Raw genomic sequence first — 15,396 nt, 5'->3', positions numbered from 1 at the left:
AAGATCTAAGGAGCAGAATGTTGAATCCATCGAGGTAGAAATTAGGAACAGTAAGGGAAAAAAAAATCACTGGTGGGAGTTGTTGATCGGCCACCGAATAATAACATTACAGTGGCACAGGCAGTAAACAGAAATATCTCAGGAACAGAAGAATGGAACAGCAGTTATCATGGGAGACTAACTTGCAGAAAGATTGGGTGAATCAAGTTGATCAAGACAGTCTTGAGAAGGACTTCATAGAATGCATAAATGATGGCTTTCTTGAACAGCATGTTACTTAACCTACAAAAGAATCTGTTATCTTAGATCTGGTCCTGTACAATAAGACAGGTAAAACTAGTGATCTTGTAGTTAGGGATCCTCTTGGAAAGATTGATCACAGTATGATTTAGTTTCCCATACAAATGGAGGGTGCAAAAGTTTAATATAAAACTAGTGTATTATGTCTAAACAATGGAGACTACAATGGGTTGAGGAAGGATTTGGCTAGTGTCGACTGGGAACACAGGCTATATGGTGGGACTATTGAGGAACAGTGGAAGACTTGCAAAGAGATTTTTCATGGTGCTCAATAAAAGTATATTCCAGTAAAAAGCAAGGACAGTAAGGGTGGGGAGAGCCAGTCTTGGATGACTAAGGAAATTAAAGAAGGTGTCAAACTAAAAGCTTGTGAATACAAAGCCTCCAAGAGTAGTGGGAAACTGGAAGACTGGGAAAACTTTAAAAAGCAACAAAGGACCATCAAGCAAGTAATAAAGAAAGGGAATAAAGAAAGAAAATAAAGAAAATATAAAAACGGATAGTAAAAGTTGTTATAATTATATAAAGTGGAAAAGGGTGGCTAAAGTGAACGTAGGTTCCTTGGAGGATGAGAATTGGGAATTGATATTGGATAATGAGGAAATGGCAGAAGCTTTGAATGACTATTTTGTGTTGGTCTTCATGGTGGAGGACATGTTTAACATGCCAAAGAGAGATGCTATGGAAGTGATGGGAGGTGAAGACGTCGATACAATAGCTATCTTTAAAGAGGTAGTGCTGAGCAAACTTGTGGGCCTGAAGATACATAAGTCCTCTGGTCCTGATGGAATGCATCCTGGGGTCCTGAAAGAGATGGCAGAAGTTATAGTAGAGGCTTTGGTGAGAATCCACTAAAATTCTCTGGATTCTGGGCAGGTTCTGGTGGATGAGAAGACGGCGAATGTCACACCACTGTTCAAAAAATGATGTAGGCAAAAGCAGGTAACTATAGGTCAGTAAGTTTAACATCTGTAGTTCGGAAAATGCTTGAAGCTATCATTAAAGAAGAAATAGCGAGACATCTGGCAAGAAATGGATCCATCAGGCAGATGCAGCATGGATTCAGCAAAGGCAGATCCTGTTTGACAAACTTACTGGAGTTCTTTGAGGTTATAATGAGCGCAGTAGGTACAGGAGAACAGATGGACGTTATTTACTTGGATTTCTGGAAGGTGTTTGATAAGGTGCTGCATAAAAGACTTATCCATAAGATAAGGATGCAAGGAGTTGGGGTGACGTCTTAGCATCATACAGGATTGGTTAACTGAAAGAAAGCAGAGTTGGGATACATGGGTGTTACTCTGGTTGGCAATCAGTGGTGAGCGGTGGTGCCATACGGGTCGGTGCTGGGCCTGCAACTGTTCACGATATATATTAACGATCTCGAAGAGGGAATCGAGTGTAGTGTATCTAAGTTTGCTGATGATACCAAATTGAGTGGGGAAAAGTAAATTGTGAAGAAGATACAGAGACATATGTATAGATAGGTTAGGTGAGTGGGCAAGGCTCTGGCAGATGGAGCACAATGTTGGTAAATGTGAGGTCATCTACTTTGGAAGGGAAAATGGAAGAGCAGATTATTATATAAACGGTAAAAATTTCCATCATGCTGCTGTGCTGAGGGACTTGGGAGGACTTGTGCATGAATCACAAAAGGTTGGTTTGCAGGTGCAGCAGGCTATCAAGAAAGCAAATGGAATGTTGGTCTTCATTACTAGAGGGACTGAATTGAAGAGCAGGAAGGTTATGCTGCAACTCTACAGGGTACTGGTGAGGCTGCACCTGGAGTACTGTGTGCAGTTCTGGTCTCCTTACTTGAGGAAGGATATACTGGCTTTGGAGGCGGTGCAGAGGAGGTTCACCAGGTTGATTCCAGAGATGAGGAGTTTAGACGATGAGGAGAGATTGAGTAGCCTGGGACTGTACTCGCTGAAATCAGAAGAATGAGAGGAGATCGTACAGACACATACAAAATTATGAAGGAGATAGATAAGAGAGAGGCAAGAAAATTGTTTCCACTGGTAGGTGAGACTAGAACTAGGGGACATAGACTGAAGATTTGGGGGAAGTGACTTAGGATGGAAATGAGGAGGAACTGCTTTTCCCAGAGGGTGGTGAATCTGTGGAATTCTTTGCCCAATGAAGCAGTGGAAGCTACCTCAGTAAATATATTTAAGACAAGGTTGGATAGATTTTTGCACAGTAGGGGAATTAGTCATCGTCATAGTCATACTTTATTGATCCCGGGGAAAATTGGTTTTCGTTACAGTTGCACCATAAATAATAAATAGTAATAAAACCATAAATACTTAAGTAGTAATATGTAAATTATGCCAGGAAATAAGTCCAGGACCAGCCTATTGGCTCAGGGTGTCTGACCCTCCAAGGGAGGAGTTGTAAAGTTTGATGGTCACAGGCAGGAATGACTTCCTATGACGCTCTGTGCTGCATCTCGGTGGAATGAGTCTCTGGCTGAATGTACTCCTGTGCCCACCCAGTACATTATGTAGTGGATGGGAGACATTGTCCAAGATGGCATGCAACTTGGACAGTATCCTCTTTTCAGACACCACCATCAGAGAGTCCAGTTCCATCCCCACAACATCACTGGCCTTACGAATGAGTTTGTTGATTCTGTTGGTGTCTGCTACCCTCAGCCTGCTGCCCCAGCACACAACAGCAAACATGATCGCACTGACCACCACAGACTCGTAGAACATCCTCAGCATCGTCCGGCAGATGTTAAAGGACCACAGTCTCCTCAGGAAGTAGAGACGGCTCTGACCCTTCTTGTAGACAGCCTCAGTTTTCTTTGACCAGTCCAGTTTATTGTCAATTCGTATCCCCAGGTATTTGTAATCCTCCACCATGTCCACACTGACCCCCTGGATGGAAACAGGGGTCACCGGTACCTTAGCTCTCCTCAGGTCTACCACCAGCCACTTAGTCTTTTTCACATTAAGCTGCAGATAATTCTGCTCACACCATGTGACAAAGTTTCCTACCGTAGCCCTGTACTCAGCCTCATCTCCCTTGCTGATGCATCCAACTATGGCAGAGTCATCAGAAAACTTCTGAAGATGACAAGACTCTGTGCAGTCGTTGAAGTCCGAGGTGTAAATGGTGAAGAGAAAGGGAGACAAGACAGTCCTCTGTGGAGCCCCAGCGCTGTTGATCACTCTGTCGGACACACAGTGTCACAAGCACACATACTGTGGTCCACTAGTCAGGTAATCAAGAATCCATGACACCAGGAAAGCATCCACCTGCATCACTGTCAGCTTCTCCCCCAGCAGAGCAGGGCGGATGGTGTTGAACGCACTGGAGAAGTAAAAAAACATGACTCTCACAGTGCTCGCTGGCTTGTCTAGGTGGGCGTAGACATGATTCAGCAGGTAGACGAGGGCATCCTCAACTCCTAGTTGGGGCTGGTAGGCGACGTGGAGGGGATCTAAGTGTGGCCTGACCATAGGCCAGAGCAGCTCCAGAACAAGTCTCTCTGGGGTCTTCATGATGTTGGAGGTCAATGCCACCGGTCTGTAGTCATTGAGGCCGCTGGGTTCCGGGGAAAAGGCAGGTAGGTGGAGATGAGTCGATGGGCAGATCAGCCATGATCTTATTAAATGGTGGAGTAGGCTTGATGGGCAAGATGGCCTACTCCTGTTCCTTTTTCCTATTTCTTATGTTCCTATGTAGGAGGTGGCAGTCTGGTGCTTATGGTCTCACTCCAAGGCTTGACTGATGAGAAATTTCCACTTTGTATAAGGTGCTGTTCTGGTCTCGGGGGCCCATCTATGTTCTCCTGAGTATCAGGCAGCTTTTTGTGTAGGGCATAGAATGGAATCAAGATATGAGGACATGAGTTCAGTGGGGCAGTAGCAGGCAGAGACAACAGGCCTACCCGGAGAGTCCGATCTGTAGATCTTTGTTGGGAGGTAGAAGCGAGCAGTGCAGGGTAAGGGAACTATGTGTTTGGTAACAGTGGTTGGGAGTTCTCCAGAGTGGATGAAGTCAGTGATGTGTCGGAGACAGTTTTCTGATGGTGTGGGGTGGGGTCCTCCTCGAGGGGTAGGTGTGAGGAAGTGTCTGAGAGTCGCCGCCTGGCCTCAGCAAAATAGAGGTCAGTGGGCCACAATACAACAGCATCCCATTTGCCTGCCAGTTTGATGGTCAGGTTGGGATTGGTGCGGGGAGAGTCGAGGGCAGTGCGTTCAGTGGAGGAGTGAAGGAGTGATGAAGTCGAGACGGTTCATGTCCCGTCGGCAGTTCGAGATGAGAAGATCCAGAGCAGGCAGAGAACCAGAGCGGGGAGTCGAAGGAGAGGAGGAGGTGAGTGAGGGTAATTTCAGAGATGTGAGAGCGGATCTTTGACACAGAGAGTGGTGGGTGCCTGCGTTGGTGGTAGCGATAGATACATCAGAGATTTTTAAGAGACGTTTAGATAGGCACATGAATGTGAGGAAGATGGGAGATATGGACGTTATGTAGGCAGGAGAGATGAGCTTAGTTAGCTATTTGATTACTAATTTAATTGGTCTGGCACAACATTGAGGGCCGAAGGGCCTGTTCCTGTACTATACTGTTGTATGTTCTATGAAAGGACTCCTGCCCTCAGCTGCAGGGATATCTTTGAAGGAACGTCTGAGGGTCACGCCAATGGGTCTTTTCACTGCTTTAGCCTTCAGCCCAAGTGGGGCTTTGGTTCGGAGGTTGGGAACGCGAGCTGGCTTTCAAGTTAGCAACCAAACCTGTTGGCAGATGTTTGCCCTGGCCAGACAGCTTGGTGTCAGCGTGAGTGAGAGAGAGAGAGGATTCCCGTCTTTCTGCATGTAAGGATGTAATGCTGAGGCTTTATAAGGCAGTAGTGAGGCCTCACCTGGAGTCTGGTGTGCATTTTTGGGCCCTTTATCTCAGAAAGGATGGACTGATATTGGATGTTTGAATAGGCAGCTCAGGCAACGCATCACCAAATAATTAGATAGGGCGTCAGAGGTTAAAGGAAAAATAGGTTTGAGAGGGAAATAGATCAGCCATGATAAACAGTGGAGCAGACTCGATAGGCTGAAAGGCCTAACTCTGCTCCAATGTCTTAAGTTCTTCCGGTCTTTCATATGGAGACTGTCCTCCAGTCCGCTGAAGGAGTCTGTTAATGAGCTAGACCTGGAGGTCCTCCATTGGTCGGAATGGACCATGGATGTTGTGTCCCAGCTGTCTACATGATGTGCAAGCCAGGGAAGTACAACACGGAAAGCAAGTTCTTGCCCACACAGCAGGCTAGCTCTCTCCATGCAGCTGATGAATGCAAAGGAATAGCAGAGATCGACAATTTGGCACCGGCAATGTCAGAGGAGTTTCCAGTTAGTGTTGAACTCAATGTAGGGACTCCGGCTTCAGAATTTTCCCTCTGGGTTTACTCCTGAGCCTCTCCCCAATCTGGCAAGGTGGTCCTGTTGGACTGTGAGGGAACGGCAAATTGGAATTACCAATTGCAAGTCTTGTGGAAGAATTCAAATGCACTCACTGAATCTGAAGATGCTGTTATTCGAACAGTGGCCCCCTGTGTGGCAACGGAGAGGATGTGGACTCCATCTGAAGCCGTTCAGAGTGCTAAGTCTGCTCTTCACTTCAGAGATGTGGATGGCCAAGTCCAACATGGGAGAGCCGGGCTCGGGCTTGTCCCAAAGGCTCCTCAATGGCACAGGGCAACACCAGTGCAGAAGGGACGGCTCATGGTGGAGGAGTTGAGAAGACAGGAGGAGGCAGAGTGACACGCCAGGGCCGTCTCAATGACCAAGCAGGACCACTGGACTAATTGGGAGAGCCTGGAAAAGAGGAAACTTAGCTGGCGTGACACCTGGGAGATGGAGGGATCCCGGCTAAGTTTTGTCATCAGAGCCACTTATGACCTCCTACCCACACCCCAGATCTGAACCAGTGGTGGGGAGGAGACCCCGCTTGCTCCCTTTGTCAAGCACCTGGATCACTAAGGCACATTTTAACAGGATCACCACGAGCCTCACCCAGGGGCGGTACACTTGGCGGCATAACCAAGTTCTCAGACAGCTGACATCAACCTTGGAACAGAGGCGAATCACCACAAATGCTCTCCCACAAACATTGGCAGTAAATGTCAACATCACACGATTTGTACCAGCAGGCCAACCTCCAGAGCACCATATAACATCAGAAGATGTAAGCATGCTGCAGGTTGCTCGGGATTGGAAAATGGACGTGGACTTGGAACTTGGAAAAAAAGCTTGTGTTTCCCCCAGACATTGCAGCTACAACACTCGGGCCAGACATGGTCCTGTGGTCCACAACAGCCAAGCTGGCATATATTGTGGAATTGACAGTACCATGGGAAGATGGTGTCGAAGAAGCTTATGAGAGGAAAAAGCCCAAGTACTCCGAACTGGCAACTGAAGCTGCCCAGAAGGGCTGGAAGACCAAGATTTTCCCTGCAGAAGTGGGATGCAGGGGATTCGTTGCCAGATCTACGACCAGTCTATTGAAGAAGATGGGGGTGAGGGGTCACTCCCTCCAACAAACAATCAAGTCCTTGTCAAACGCAGCAGAAGAAAGCAGCAACTGGATTTGGATTAAAAGGAAAGACAACAACTGGGCTGCAAGATGAAGACAGGAGAGTATGGAACTGAGGGGGGTGTATCTGGGACGCCAGGTAGCACCGTTGAGCCCTCTGGAGACGTCGTGGGCTTATCAACGAAACATCAAAGAAGGAGGATGCCCACCTGATGACCCCGATGACGTACCTACCCTCCCTCCTTGTCACCACTCCAAGCCCACTGCCACCATCGAGAGTGCCAACTTACCATAAAGAATTGAACATCAAGTCCTAGTAGCTCTACTACTAATGGAGAGCATTCTAACCGGCTGCATCACTGGTCTGGTATGGAGGGGCCACTGCACAGGATTGGAAACAACTGCGGATGGTTGCAAACTCAGGCGGCTCCAACATAGGAAATAGCCCACCCCACTCCCCCTCAGCATCAAGGACATCTTCAAAAGGTGATGCCTCAGAAAGACGGCATCCATTATGAAGGACCCCCCCATCACCCAGGACATGCCCTCTTCTCATTGCTACCATCAGGGAGGAGGTACAGGAGCCTGAAGGCACACACTCAGCGATTTAGGAACAGCTCCTCTGCTCCGCCATCAGAAAGGAGGTACAGGAGCCTGAAGGCACACACTCAGCGATTTAGGAACAGTTTCTTCCCCCCTGCCATCAGGGAGGAGGTACAGGAGCCTGAAGACACACACCCAATGATTCAGGAACAGCTTCTTCCCCTCTGCCATCAGATTTCTGAACGGACACTGAACCCATGAACACCACCTCGCTGCTTCCTTTGCTCTCATTTTGCACTCTTTAAATTTTGTCTCAGGACCAGGTTTAACATCGCCGGCATACGTCATGGAATTTGTTAACTTTGCGGGAGTGACACAGTGCAATAACAAGCGAATTACAGCAAGTATATGTACAGTATATTAAATAGATAAATTTAAACAAGTAGTGCAAAAAACAGAAAATTTACAAAAAAAAGTAATGAGTTCATGGGTTGAATGTCCATTTTGAAATCTGTGTATATAAGCTATCTTATGTTTTTATATTTATTCTGTTTTTTTTAAGTTACAGTGTTCTTTATCTTATTGTGTTGGTTATCTTGTGTTTTTTTTTGTCCTGTATCAGATCTGGAGTAACATTTATTTTGTTCTCCTTTACACTTGACATTAACCAATCGTGGACTTCTCCTGCGTTCCGAGAATCAATCAGTAACTTCACTGAGGAACTGAATCGACTTGCAGCATCTAAGGTCCCTCTTTTGGGCAACACTCTACGAGCAAGCTGGGTGCATCGGAAGCTTTCAAACTCCCCTTACCTTCGAACGTTACTTGCTGCTGGCGTTCTACCTGACCGGCCTCCTTCGGGACAGGAGCCCAAACAAACGTGCGGTAATCTCCAGCTGTACTCCGTCCAACCTGCGGCAAAACGGAAGGATAGCTAAAAGCCAAAGAGCTGTGCAGGCAGATGACAAAACTACAGGACATAAAGCACTGTGCAAAAGGCTCAGGTATATAGTGGGGTGCCCAAGACTTTTACACAGTACTGTCGTAAATTTATGTATCACACAGAATCAGGTTTATTATCACCGGCATGTGTCGTGTAATTTGTCCAATTAGGAGCGACCGTTCAATGCAACACGTAGTGTAGAAGGAAAAAAGAAAAATAAATAAGTAAATCAATTACAGTATATACATGTTGAATAGAATGTGCAGAAACAGAAATAATATATATTAAAAAAGCGAGGTAGTGTCCAAGGGTTCAATGTCCATTTGGGAATCGGATGGCAGAGAAAGAAGCTGTTCCTGAATCGCTGAGTGTGTGCTGTCAGGCTTCTGTCCCTCCTACCTGATTGTAACAGTGAGAAAAGGGCATGCCCTGGGTGCTGGAGGTCCTTAATAATGGACGCTGCCTTTCTGAGGCACCGCTCCTTGAAGATGCCCTGGGTACTTCGTAGACTAGTACCCAAGATGGAGCCGACTGATTTACCACCCTCTGCAGCTTCTTTCGGTCCTATGCAGTAGCCCCCACCCCCATATCTGACAGTGTCAGAATGCTCTCCACAGAAGTTTTCAAGTGCATTTGTTGACATACCAAATCTCTTCAAAGTCCTACTCTGTAGCTCTCAATTCTGTACTGCTGCCATGAGGAATAAAATTTCACGACATATGTGAGTGACAATAAACCTGATTCTGATGTGGGTGTCCATTGTGGACTGAGAGTAGAAGGGGGCAGGGAGAGGGGAATCATGGTTGGGAAAAGGGAAAGGGAGAGGGGAGGGAGCGGGAAGTACAAGAGGGACATTCTGTAATGATCAATAAACCAATTGTTTGCAATCAGATGACCTTGCCTGGTCTCTCAGGGCTGGGTGTGTTTGTACCTGCCTCTGGCACTCCTTCTCTGCCACCTGTCCCACACCCCTCCCGCAGTGCTCCGTCCTCGCCATTCCCAACGTCCTTTACTCTCATCGGATTTACAAACTCACTCTCCGCTCCACATTGACAAATACAGTACTGTGCAAAAGTCTTGGGCCCCCTACCTATATACAGTACATATATATATACCTAACATCATCATGCGCCGTGTTGCATGACGTGGGCGATCACGGTCTTTCCATGACCATGATTGTTCTCGGCAAATTCTTCTACAGAAGTGGTTTGCCATTGCCTTCTTCTGGCCAGTGTCTTTACAAGACAGGTGACCTCACCCCAGCCACATTATCAATACTCTTCAGAGATTGTCCGCCTGGCGTCAGCAGTCACATAATCAGAACTTGTGATCTGCACCGGCTGCTCATACGACCATCCACCACCCGCTCCCATGCTTTCATGTGACCCTGATCGGGGGGTGGGGGCTACGCAGGTGCTACACCTTGCCCAGGGGTGACCAGCAGGCCAGCAGAGGGAAGCAGCGCCTCACACCTCCTTTGGTAGAGATTCATCTCCACCCCGCCACCCACATGTCCCTCAGTACATGTGACAATAGTAAGGGGTGGGACTCCATGGTAGCCTAGTGGTTCGCGTGAGGCTATTACAGCTCGGGGCATTGGGATTGGTGTTAAAATCCCGTATCCTCAGTCAGCACGTTTGTGTGGTCTTCCTGTGTGCTCGTGGGTTTCCCCCGGTGCTCCGGGTCCCTCACACAGAACAAAGACAGGTAGGTTAATAAGATAATTCCCATTCCCGCATGTCGATCTATGGCCTCCTCTCGTGCCAAGATGAGGCCACCCTCAGGGTGGGGGAGCCCCAACATTCATATTCCATCTGGGTAGCCTCCAACCTGATGGTATGAACATTGATTTCTCCTTACAGTGAAAAAAACTCCCCCCCACCCTCATTCCCGGCTCTGACCTTTCATTTCTCACCTGCCTTCCCTTTCTCCAATGGTCCACTCTCCATCTCCAGTCAGACTCTTCCTTCTCAAGCCCCCCTGACCTTTCCCACCCACCTGGCTTCACCTAGCACCTTCCAGTTAGCCTCTCCCCGCCTCCCTCTCACCCCCACCATTTTATTCAGGCATCGCCCCCCTTCCTTCTCAGTCCTGAAGACGACTCTCCGCCCAAAGCATCACCAGTTTTACTCCTTTCCATGGGTGCTGCCTGATGTGCTGCAGTTCCTCCAGCAGTTTGTGTGTGTTGAGAGGTTGGATTTAAAATCGGTGGGGGCTGGTCGAAGGGCCTATCCTGTGCCGTGTCTCTAAATCGATAAATGGATTACTATTTTGTATTTGCGGGGGGGGGGGGGAGGGAGGTTCTTACCTTGAAAATTCCAATCCAGTCGTTCTTATGGGGTGTGATCCTGGGGGTCAAGGTGTAATTGCATTTTACAGCAACGTCTCTCGTGTACTGCTTTTCTACGTTGACAGAGATTACTTGGGCGAAGGTGCTGGAGTACAGTGAAGAGGTGCCAGTCAATGACTCTTCGTTCATGGTGTCTGGACTGAGCAACAAAGAGAGAAACAAAACGTATTTAGCCACAGTGTCTGAGATCTCCTTCATAGGGGAAAAAAAACACCTTTATGATGCCAGACCACAGATGTAGGAACAGAATTAGGCCATTTGGGACAACAGTTGGGAGGGTGAGTAGTTTCACGCTCCTCGGTATACATATCACCAAAGATCTCACCTGGATTGTACACACCGGCTATGTGGCAAAAAAAAGCACAACAGCGTCTCTTCCATCTCAGACAACTGAAGAGGTTCGGCACGAGTCCCCAAATCCTCAAGACCTTCTGCAGGGGCACCATTGAGAGCATCCTGACTGGCTGTATCACTGCCTGGTACGGGAACTGCACCAACCTTGATTGCTGGTCACTGCAGAGAGTAGTACGGACAGCCCAGCACATCTGTGGATGTGAACTTCCCTCCATTGAGGACATTTACAGCAGCAGGTGCAGAAAGGAAGATCATCGGGGACACCAGTCACCCCCCACCCAACCATAAACTGTTTCTGCTGCTTCATTACCACAGCATTAAAGCCAGGATCAATAGGCTACGGGACAGCTTCTTTCTTCAAACAGGTGGTGGCATCCGTTAGTCTCACGTGACCACGGATCCACGCCTGGAAGGTTTCCAGGGCGCAGGCCTGGGCAAGGTTTTATGGAAGACCGGCAGTTGAAGACCATGCAGCAAGTCTTCCCTCTCCACGACACCGACGTTGTCCAAGGGAAGGGCAAGGGCCGATACAACTTGGCACCGGTGTCGTCGCAGGAGTTGCCAGAATGAGGTTGAAGGCAGTGTCGGATTGCCTTAGGGACTCCCGCTCCGGATCTGTCCTCAGGATTTACTCTCGAAGCCTTTCCCATGAGTGGGTATGGCCGCAAGGCAGCCGAGGTTTGAAAGCAGAGTTTTCCCTCTCTTAGATGGACTGCCTTCCCAGGCTGATGAGCTCGATCTACCTGAAGCACTGGTTTTAAGGCAGTAGGACCCACCTTCGCCCCTTCTCCTGTCAGTAGAAACAGTTCCGCTGGGCTTAGAGGCTAAACCACACGAGAAGGCCAGGAGTTGAACTTGGTTGTCAGAGGCTATTTGAGTCACATGCCGTAAGGAGCACCTTTGGGTAGTGGGAGCTTGTCCCCATTACCACTCCTCGGCTTGACAACCTTAGGAACCAAACTTCTTCAAACTATTAGACTTTTAAATTCACATGTCTGTACACTGCGATAGAGTCAAAGATTTTTACTCCCTCACGTTGTGGGATGGATGCAAGATTTAAATAGACGCAATTTAAATTCAAATTCAAATCTCCTCCACCATTCCATCGAGGCTGATAAGAGCCCAAGAAATAGGAGCAGGAGTAGGCCATCTGGCCTGTCGACCCTGCTCCACCATTCAATAAGATCATGGTTGATCTGGCCATGGACTCATCTCCACCAACCTGACTTTTCCCCATAACCCTTAATTCCCCTGATCTGCAAAAATCTATCCAACCTTGTCTTCAATCTATTTACTGGGGTAGCTTCCACTGCTTCATTGGGCAGAGAATTCCATGGATTCACCACCCTCTGGGAAAAGCAGTTTCTCCTCATCTCTGTCCTAAATCTACTCCCCCGAATCTTGAGGCCATGTCCCCTAGTTCTAGTCTCACCTATCAGTGGAAACAACTTTCCTGCCTCTATCTTATCTATCCCTTTCATAATTTTATATGTTTCTGTAAGATCTCTTCTCATTCTTCTGAACTCTCGTCCCAGTCCCAGGCGACTCAATCTCTCCTCAAAATGTATTATCCCCCTCAACCCCATTCCCCTGCCTCCTCCTTGTATCTTTTGACATCCTTGCTATTTACAAGACAGGTGACCGCAGCCATTATCAATACTCTTCAGAGATTATCTGCCTGGCATCAGTGGTTGCATAACCAGGACTTGTGATCTGCACCGGCTGCTCTTATGACCATCCACCACCTGCTCCTGTGGCTTCATGTGACCTAGATCTGGGAGGGTGTGGGGGGGGGGGGGCTAAGCAGGTGCTACACCCTGCCCAAGGGTGACCTGCAGGCTAGTGGAGGGAAGGAGTGCCTTACACCTCCTTTGGTAGGGACGTATCTCCACCCGCCACCCGGAAGGCGGCAGTGGCAAATTACTTCTGAGGAAAAATATGCCAAGAACAATCATGGTCAAAGACCGTGATTCTGTGAAATGAATTCCACAGATTCATCACCCTCTGCCAAAAGAAATTCCTTCTCATCTCTGTTCTAAAGGGAGGACCTTCTATTCTGAGGCTGTGCCCACCATGTTCACTCTGTCGAGGCCTTTCACTATCTGACGGGTTTCAGTCAGATCCTCCCGTCTCAACTCTGGCGAGAACAGGCCCAGAGCAGAGCATTCAAATGCTCCTCACACGTTAACCCTTCCATCCCTGGGATCATCCCCGTGAACCTCCTCTCTAATGTCAGCACATCCTTGCTCAGATAAGGCTCCCAAAATTGCTCACAATACTCCAAGTGGGGCCTCACCAGTGCCCTATAAAGCCTCATTATCACATCCTTGCTTTCGTATTCTAGTCCTCTCGGGATGAATGCCGACATCACATATGCCTTCCTCCCGGCTGTCGTATCCAGCAACTTATCCTTTAGGTAATCCTGTGTGAGAACTCCCAAGTCCCTCTGTACATCGGGTTTTTAAAATTGTCTCCGTTTCGAAAATAGCCCATGCCTTTACTCCTTCTACCAAAGTGCATGTCTGTACACTTCCCGACACTGCATTCCATCTGCCACTTCTTTGTCCATTCTCCTAATCTGTCCAAGTCCTCCCTGCTTCCTCAACACCACCGGCCCCCACTACCCGTCTTTGTATCGTCCACAAACTTGGCCACAAAGCCAGCAGTTCCGTCATCCAGGGATGGCAGCTGGAGAGGTGAGGGAAGGATCTGAACACACGGATTGCTTTTAAAAAAAATTAATCAAACCTGATCCTCATATATCACCAAAGAAAATGAGACCAACTTGGATCAGTCTGTGCAAGGAAAGAAATTCAAACACAAGTGACATGAAAGGGAATGAAAAAGAAATTGCAGAGAACAAGCTGTTTAAAACAGCCAGAAACACTGCAGCAGACCAGCATTTAAGATGGACAATGGTGGCAGACAGGATCTCATGAAAACCTGACATTAATCATTCGGCATCTATTCAGTCAAAAAGTTGGGACTAGGAATCAGACACAGTTTCTCATATTGAGAACAACAGATCTTACAACACACAAGGTGTACATTATATGTGTGTGTGTGAGAGAGAGAGAGAGAGACACACACACACACACACACACACACACACACACACAGAGCGAGGGAGGTTAAAAATTTGCAGAACACTGTAGTAATTTTATGTATTGTACTGCACTGTAGCCACACAAAATAAAACAAGTTTCATGACATATATGAGTGACGATAAACCTGATTCCGATGTGGGTCTCCATTGTGGACTGAGAGTGGGAAGTCGGGCAGGGAGAGGGGAATCATGGTTGGGAAAAGGGTGGGAGTGGGAAGCATCAGAGAGACATTCCGTAATGATCGATAAACCAATTGTTTGGAATCAAATGACCTTGCCTGGTGTCTCAGGGCCGGGTGTGTCGGTACCCCCGCCAGACACACCTTCTCTGCCACCTGTCCCCACACCCCTACGGCGGTATTCCACACGCAAAATTCCCAACATCCCTTTGCTCCCGCCGGATTTAAAAGCACGCTCTCAGTGCACATTGACAAACACAATACTGTGTGCAGAAGTCTTGGGCACCCCAACTATATACAGGCGCCCGAGATGTTTGCACAGACTGTAAACAGCAGAATTAAGCCATTCAGCCCATCGAGTCTGTTCTGGAAGAGGAGAGAAAACAGGGGTACAGTTGAGCAGTGATAGGATCAATGTTCAGGCTGTGATACAATAAAAGGGTGTACATTTCATAGTGTGCCCAACTTGCTGGAACACAGATGGAAAAATCATATAACTCCCATGAACGGAAAATCCACCAGAGTGGGGCAGAAACATCTGTGAGCAGTAAAATTATATCCCAACAACTGCCTAACACATTAACCAAAGAGAATAAATGAAATGTCCAAATCACTTCTACTGTTTTTGTGTGGGGGAGATAGGGGAAGGGGGGGGGTTGTGGATTGATGTTCAATCTGACGTTTCTGTGTGGACAATCAGTTAGTTTTTGTGTGAGGGAGGGGATTGGGGGGGTTTGGGATTTGATGTTCAATCTGACGTTTTTGTGTGGATGATCTGTTAGCTTTTGTGAGGTGGAGGGGATTCGGGGGGGGGGTGTAGAATTTGGGTTTGATGGTCAATCTGAGTTTCCCTGTGGATGATCTGTTAGTTTTTGTGTATTGGAGGGGATTTGGGAGATTGTGGTTTGATTTTCAATCTGACGTTTCCCTGTGGACGATCTGTTGGTTTTTGTGTGAGGGAGGGGATTCGGGGGCGGTTTGGGGTTTGATGTTCAATCTAACGTTTTTGTGTGGATGATCTGTTAGTTTTTGTGAAGTGGAGGGGTTTGGGGGGTGTTTGGGGTTTGATGGTCAATCTGAC

This window comes from Mobula hypostoma, chromosome 10 (assembly GCF_963921235.1).
Source record: "Mobula hypostoma chromosome 10, sMobHyp1.1, whole genome shotgun sequence".
Lineage (NCBI taxonomy): Eukaryota > Metazoa > Chordata > Chondrichthyes > Myliobatiformes > Myliobatidae > Mobula > Mobula hypostoma.
Note: the sequence above shows the minus strand (reverse complement) of the source record.